We start from the raw sequence: 7527 nt of genomic DNA, 5'->3' as shown, positions 1-7527 counted from the left end.
TGCACCATTTGTTTTAAAAGAACGAAAGACTTGTCCCCAAATTATTTTTTAGAATTAAATCTGTTTGGATAAATTTTCATCCTATTCAAGCCAAAGAAGCAAAATTACCCCCCTGGGTTTCTGGGGTTAAGAATTTGGCCTAACAAAATGATAGGTCATGTATCACTAAATGTCAGTTCATTAATAATTTTTATGTGCCATACCGTAGAGATGCTATGTTGAGAAATTTAATTCCACATAAAGATGTTCTAATGACATCTTAAAATTTTACCAGTACAGAATTAGAGGTGGATATACATTCATCTTATAGATGAAGAAACTAAAGTTCAAATATAAAAATCAAAAGGTGGGGGGGAAATGTAGAACCCAGGCTTCTGCCATATGCTAAATAGAAATTTATTATTTGGTGGGTTTTTTTTTTAAAGGATTAGAAAGAGTAGGGAGGTTCAAGTTCTACCATTCTTGTTTTAATCTTTTTCAAATGTCTATGATTGTATTGGCACTTAGTAAATATTCTCTGTGCCAAGAATTCTACTAGGTACATACTCTACATTATCTAATTTAATTCTCACAACAATGTTGTAAAGTTGTTGTTTTCCCAACTATGCCACAGATGAAGATGTGCAGACTGAAAAGAGTGACTTACCTTGATCTCACAGAGCCAGGATTCAGACCTAACTGTCTAATTCCAGAGCATCTGCCTTAAACCAGGCTGCTAAACTACTTCTCAAGGTGAGATTGCCACCTTGATGTTCAAAAACCTATGAGTTTTTGCTACCATCATTTTGCAGATGGAGAGAGGGAGGGTCAAGCCCTGTGTAAGATCATAGCTTGACTTCAAAGTATGGCTCTTTCCCCTATGCCACATGGCCACCTTAATCCTGACGCCCATTAAAATTACTTTTTTTTACCTTTAAAAAGTGTGAATAATCAATGTTCTTCAATTCTTCCTTTGTATACTCTAGTACTTTTTCCTCCCACTGAAGAAAATTTTTCCACGTGGTTAAAAACAAAATTCTTTCTAAGGCCTCTGTGCCTGTGCAGTGACGAAGTAGCCTCCCTCTCCCTGTCTCAATGAGACCCTTCTGTGGTTGTCAGTTGGCATGGTGTGTGTGCACATGGCATGTACGTACAAAAGACAGTGTTGTGAGGAGATAAAATAACACCGTCTTACACTGATATAATAATCTATCTCCAGAGAAGCTATTTTTGATCTTTATTTGCCCACTTTCACCTGATATTTTCACATAACACTTCCAATGCTGAGAAATTTAAAAAAAAAAAAAAAAGTGCGGATTTTGGATACAAGTCACCTTACGAGGTCTTTCATTATTTTTAATACACTTTCTGGATAAGTGTAGGACTCCAGTGGTCCCAGTGTTTAATCATTTGTCAATAAAATATTTATGCTATGATTTCTAGCCATGTGATCTCAAATAAGTCATTCTCTGTGACTCAGTTTTCTCGTAAAATGGAAATAATAAGTGTACCTACGCCAAAGAGTTGTTGTGAGAATTAAATGAGTTAATTCATATAAAAATCTTAGTTTTCAGAATTTATATAAAAAACTTGGCAATCAGATGATCAGATTGCAATTTTCATGATATAGAAGTATGAAGGTATTTAAACACACTACACACACACGCACACACTCACAAATCAAAGCCTTCCAATGATTTGTTGCTTGTCTAGCTTTCCTTTTTGGCAATATCTTCATGGTAAATCTAAGTTTCATGAACACAAATGACATACCCTCCCTAGTTGCAATCATTTTGTTTTTGAAATTGGAGAAATGCTAAACTACACTACAAGTGACCCAAGACAAGAAGACATTTTGAAATTTATGAAATAAAGTAGCTTACTATTTTTAAATGGCAGTAAACATTAGACTGAGACATTTGGTGAGAGATCATCCTGTCTATATTTATCATCAATTATCTTCTAATATAGAATGTGTCAATGGTTATTGTCACCCTTCATTAAAAGAAATCTTCAATCAAATGACTACACAGAGCAATGCCTTCCAAAAATTTTATATAGGTGAAATATAGCATGTTCCTCCTAATAGCGGGAAATCATATTTTTAGAAAAGCAAACCAAATACAGATTTTAGACCCAAGAATATTAGCAATGAGTTAATCTTATCTATAAAACAAATGTGGTTGACAACCATAACATTGAGACAGTTATCAGAGCTAAGATCATATGACTTAAATATAGGTCCTCAAAATAAAAATATGATGAACCGCTAGCTTCCGGTGTAGGCCGTATTTGGGTAATTTTTAAAGATATCTGTAACAGAAATGCTGGAGTATACTCTTTCCCAAAGCTTTATTGGCAAAGTTATATTTGTGTGTGTGCGTGCATACTTAACACTATATGTGTTTTTGTCCGATATCATGAGTGAATTAGTCCCCTGTAACTTCCATCATTTCAAACTGATTTCTTTCTGTAAACTTTGCTCTTATGGCAAATCCTATGAACTCTGTTGATTATCGTTTTGAATTGGCAGTGCTTAGATTTTCTTTGCCTATGAGTGGTGCCAGAACTTACTCAGTAAAATGTACTCATTCTGGAAAGATTGTAGATTAAAAGCAAACATATAAAGTGGAGGAAAACAAATGTGCTCCTGAATGGTAGTTAATACAGTACATCACCAAATAAAGCATAGAGATCCTTCATTTCCATATGTATGTTATGCCTATATTTGTAGTCCTGAATCAACAATGTGACTGTTATCTTTTTCTATGTACATTGCATGTTCTGATTTAAAATTTCAAAATGCTCTCCCATGTCAATGACAATCTTAATAGAGTCCAATTAGTTCCACAAGGCACTTTCTGATGCACAAGCCTCTGGCTTGATTGCGGTGAGTGGTGGGTATTTCCTGTGTTTAAGCCCACATATGGATTGAGTAAGGCAGTGGCAGAGGGACTACTGTTTTCCTTCACTACATCTTCATTTCTTTTTCACAGGCTAAGCCTTTTTTGTTTTTCCTGGCTCTGTTGTCAAAATACTGAACAAAGTTTTGGCTCATGGCTTGGAACACCAGGCCAAAACAATCCTCTGGAAACTAGTGTGGCAAAATGTATTTTAATCTATACATTCACCATTCAACCGTGTGCATAACCACACCCATTGACCCACTCTGTGGTTTAAAAACAACACAGGTTTGCCCCCAGAACAGTTTGATTTATATGACAAGTTTTTTCAAGCCTTCTCTATCAATATTAAATGTTCTGAGGCTTGGTTTCAACACATTTCTTGTGGGAAAAAAAACGTATTAACTACAGTAGGATCACTTTTGTTTCTGTTTTTAAAACAAGGTGAATTTCTTGTGCATTCTGTAGAATTTCTTTGCAAATGTATTCAAATAGAATCAGAAAGTCATTCATGCAATTATTAACAGTATTTCCTGGCAGGTTACAAATAAGAGAAATAAGAACTTTCCTTGAATGAGTCATCATATTTTCTGTTTAGGCTAATTCAGAGTAATTCCTTTGTCAAAATCCACCATTTTTTTTTTTTTTTTTGTCTTTCCAAAGGTACTGGGTTAGTTCTTTGTTAACTATGTTACACAATACAAAAGCATCAAGAGTGGATCTCCACCCTACTTTAAATATTACTTGAGAGATAAGATTATCCAGAAAGTATCCTGAAGAACTTTACTACCTGTGGATTCTGCTCTTAATTATTCATTCATTTCCTTTCCCCCTCTGAATATCTACTGAGTCCACTTTTTAGAGTTCTGAACTAATGAATATTTAAATGAATGACAATTGTCATTTATGTCAACAAAAATAAATTATGATTTGAATCTAAAAGTACCTGCTGCACTCAAGATGTTTGCTTTAAACAAGGCTACACTGGAAAATCTTACTGAGTTACATTGTTTGCCACCTGGATTTTCTCCCAGATGAACAACAAGAACTAAAGTAGTCAAGAAAATGTCCTTTGACTTTAAATTAAGTATTAAAACTTTCAGCAAAAGGCAATTTATAGCGTGTGCTGCAGAGAATTTTACGGTTCCCCCTCCCTCTACTAATAAAAAAAAAAGAAGGGAGGGGCAAACTCCTTTCAAATGTAAGCATTTCATTCATTCTCTCTTTCTCTCTCAACTAATGCCTCCAGTAGGTCTGGAAGAATAAAGTTTTCATAGGTCCAAAATTTAGATCCTTCTTTTCGAAAGTAAAGGACAATGTTGATTCGGGAACATGACATAAGAGAGAAAAGAGGTGGAAAGAAGAACAGGGTGAAGGCAGGACTTTCTGATTGCTGGTAATATGCTGCAGGCTATCCCGTAATACAGTGTTTATTTTAGTTAGTTTGATCTTTAGATTTAATTGAAGTACTTTGGTACTTTTAGATACCGAACTACTGATACCACCTAAAGGCTTTCACGTACGTTTTGGACAAGGGTTATGAGATGTGAAATCAGAAGCAGCTTTGGGTGTTGTCCCTGTGTGCTGCAACTTGTGTCTGTCATTACCAGGGGATGAGCATTCTCTGTGCACCTAAGCATCACAGACTGCAAGCTGTCTTCAGCTGAAATCCATCAGAGCTGCCCATCCCACAGTAAAAGCACCAGTGGGATCACCAGCCCAAACATACGCACCCCGAGGGGGAGGAGGGAGTGGTGGAGATCACACATTGTGTATATCTCTTTGATTTGAAGAAGTCCTGGGTAACCCAGACTTCAATGCCCATTCAACCATCAAGGAAAACCCACAAATACATTAGAAGGTGAATAGTGTACCTGGATTGCCTACATCTAAACCAGCTGTGATTTTTATAAGCTAAATTTTATTTTGCAGTGCACCTTATAGAGGATGAAAAACGTTTAGCCAATTCGTGGCAAACAAAAGAGAAAAGCTGAAAATTCCTCAAGCAAACAAAATACAACTGTTATTTGTGGGCAGAAAGACTTTTATTTATGATCTATGATTTGTTTAAACTGGATAAGTTATGAAATTTTTATTAACTATAAAACTAATAAAATAATCCTTGGAAGGCCAAAAAAATTTTTAAATATTGCACTATTTTTATTAGAATGTGCAGTTTATCACCTATTAATACATAATTACTCTCTGATGCAACAAGAATACATCTGTTAATACTTGCTGTGTAGATTAATTAGCCTACCAGTCTGTCTGATCTGTTTGTGCAGTGGCAGAATAAATATCATAATCCTATTTTTATGTCTATTTGTGCCCTTTTTCGTATAAGATCAGAGACGTTATTGTGTCTGCTAATATGATCCTGTTTTTCAACTCAGGTGATTAGTGTGGGGAATTGTGTCCACTCATTATCCACTGGAGATTGCAAAGATACAGGAGACAATCAAAATCACAATTCCAAATGAAAAGAAAGCATGATTCTGTAAAAATGTTTAGAAGGGTGCACAGCAGGGCATATTTTCTTTCTTACTGGCAAGAGTTTGTAACTGGATACGTTAACATTACTGAGAACATGAAAACATGAAACAAAAGTATTGATTCAAGAATTCACTGAAGAAAAGAATCCAAGTGCACAAGGGCTGGTTTTAGTTTATTCTTTTAAAGCAGGAGTTACTTCGGTTGTTTATGGCAGGCAGGTACAACTTGGTTGGTCTTTCTCTTCATGCATTTTTCAATATACATGAAAGAAAGTGTTATTTGTATTGTTAAATTTACATTATCTCCTCTTTAATTGCATCAGCTGCTAACTAGATCTAGAAATAATGACATTTAGAGGAAAAATGGCAATCATCTCCAGAAGACTACAGTATAATGGATGAACCTAATTAATTTAACCTCACAATCCTCCGTAATGGCTGGGCTTCATCATTCCCACAGATGGAGCTCAGAGGAATTAATAGTGCTGTGCATCCCCACAGACTCCACAGATTGGCTGGCCAACGGGAGATTTTTCTTTATATTGCTTCAATGCACATTGGCAATGTCTGCTTGAAGTATACTCAGAATAGAGTGTATGCCATTATAGGGAGAAAAGCAAAAACTCATTATTGCAAAATACTTTGATTTTATACTATACAGGCAAGGCAAAATCTTTTTGTTGTGAGATGTGAAGCCAAAAATTCATTATTACCTATAAATATTCTTTCAAGTTTAAATTGCAAGAGAAAAAGAAAGCAAGGCTTAACCTCAGGAACATGAGAGATTTGCAGGTGTCTACAGGTAGTCCTCAAAAATGCCATTTTTTTTTTTCTTCTTCTTTCCTGGATGATCTGTAATATTTTCTAGAACGTTTGCTAATATAAGAAAATGGAGAAATGTGGGGTTCCTGTATTCATGCATAGGTACAAGAAAAGAACAGAGGATATTTGAAAAAGATAAAGCATCACCAGAATAGTTTTATTGCTATGGTATCTCTGCTACAGTGACTATTTTCCTAGACATTACGTATGGTCCACATTCATTGGTGAGGAGATCTGGCAGCATCTCTCTCCCAGTCGTTTTATTCTAAAGAAACCAATTTCTTTTCATTGTCAAAAACAACAACGACGAAAAGAAAAACAAAAACCAAACAACCACAACAACCCTGTATTTGTGTTACTTTACATTCCTTAATTGTGAGTGTAAACATGAATTCGTGTTTCTCTGATCACAATTAACAGAAGTAGTTTCAAAAAATATTAACAGATCTGAGAGAACCCCAATTCTAAGACCCTGCCGCTAACTCAGATGTTTTAGGTAAGAAAAGCAGTTCCGTCAGCATCTTTCCCAGCTGACCCTCGTGAAACTGAAGTCATTTACTTGATTCCCACAGTAACCACAGAAACAGGGAAGATGGAAGCTGCTGAGGGATCCCGGGAGAAAGATCGTTACTGGTATGATCTCAGATGGTCACACTTTCATTCAACGATCTGCCAGACCCTGCGTGTAGGGGCGAGAATCGGCCTTTCCTGCAGGTGTCCCCACAACGAGTGCAGAGATTTACAAACGTTTTCTGTCAGAGAGTGTTTTTTAAGCTGCTGATCTAAATCTCCAAAACGCCCCAAATCTCTCTCCACCTACCGAAACTGCTGACCTCCGCCCTCTGGGGGAGGGGGTTTTTACCTGGAATTAGCCCTATTGGTCTTCAGGTGGCACATGGCTGACGATTAGCGACCTCTCTAAATGCATCAGCAAAGGTGTTTCTCCAGTAAACGGTAACTGGGCGTCGTTTGAATGTCCTGCATAGGCACTTTACCGCTGTGAGGAAGAAACCCGAAGCGACCCGGCTCCGGCTGACTCGTGCCGGCTAACTCGTCCCAGCTAGTCTGCACTTTCCCGGCGCCTTGCCTCAATCCTTCCCGGGACTATAATCCCAAGGTCCCCCCAGATCAGAAGCGGGCCCAGAAATTCCAGGCTTTAGCTAAAGGCAGCAATGGCTTGGCGTCTGGCGGGGGTGAGGGGGGATGTCTTGTCTTTATGGGGCGTTGCACTGCGCGCACGCTTTTTTGCCACTTAGTTTGTACTGGTAGGTTCAAGGTGGCGGGCTGCTGGAGAAAGGATGGATGCCAAAGCTTCCCCAAGCGACCCTTTA

Source organism: Cynocephalus volans, chromosome 15, assembly GCF_027409185.1.
Source record: "Cynocephalus volans isolate mCynVol1 chromosome 15, mCynVol1.pri, whole genome shotgun sequence".
NCBI lineage: Eukaryota > Metazoa > Chordata > Mammalia > Dermoptera > Cynocephalidae > Cynocephalus > Cynocephalus volans.
The sequence above is the reverse complement of the archived record's forward strand: the minus strand, read 5'-3'. Positions refer to the sequence as shown.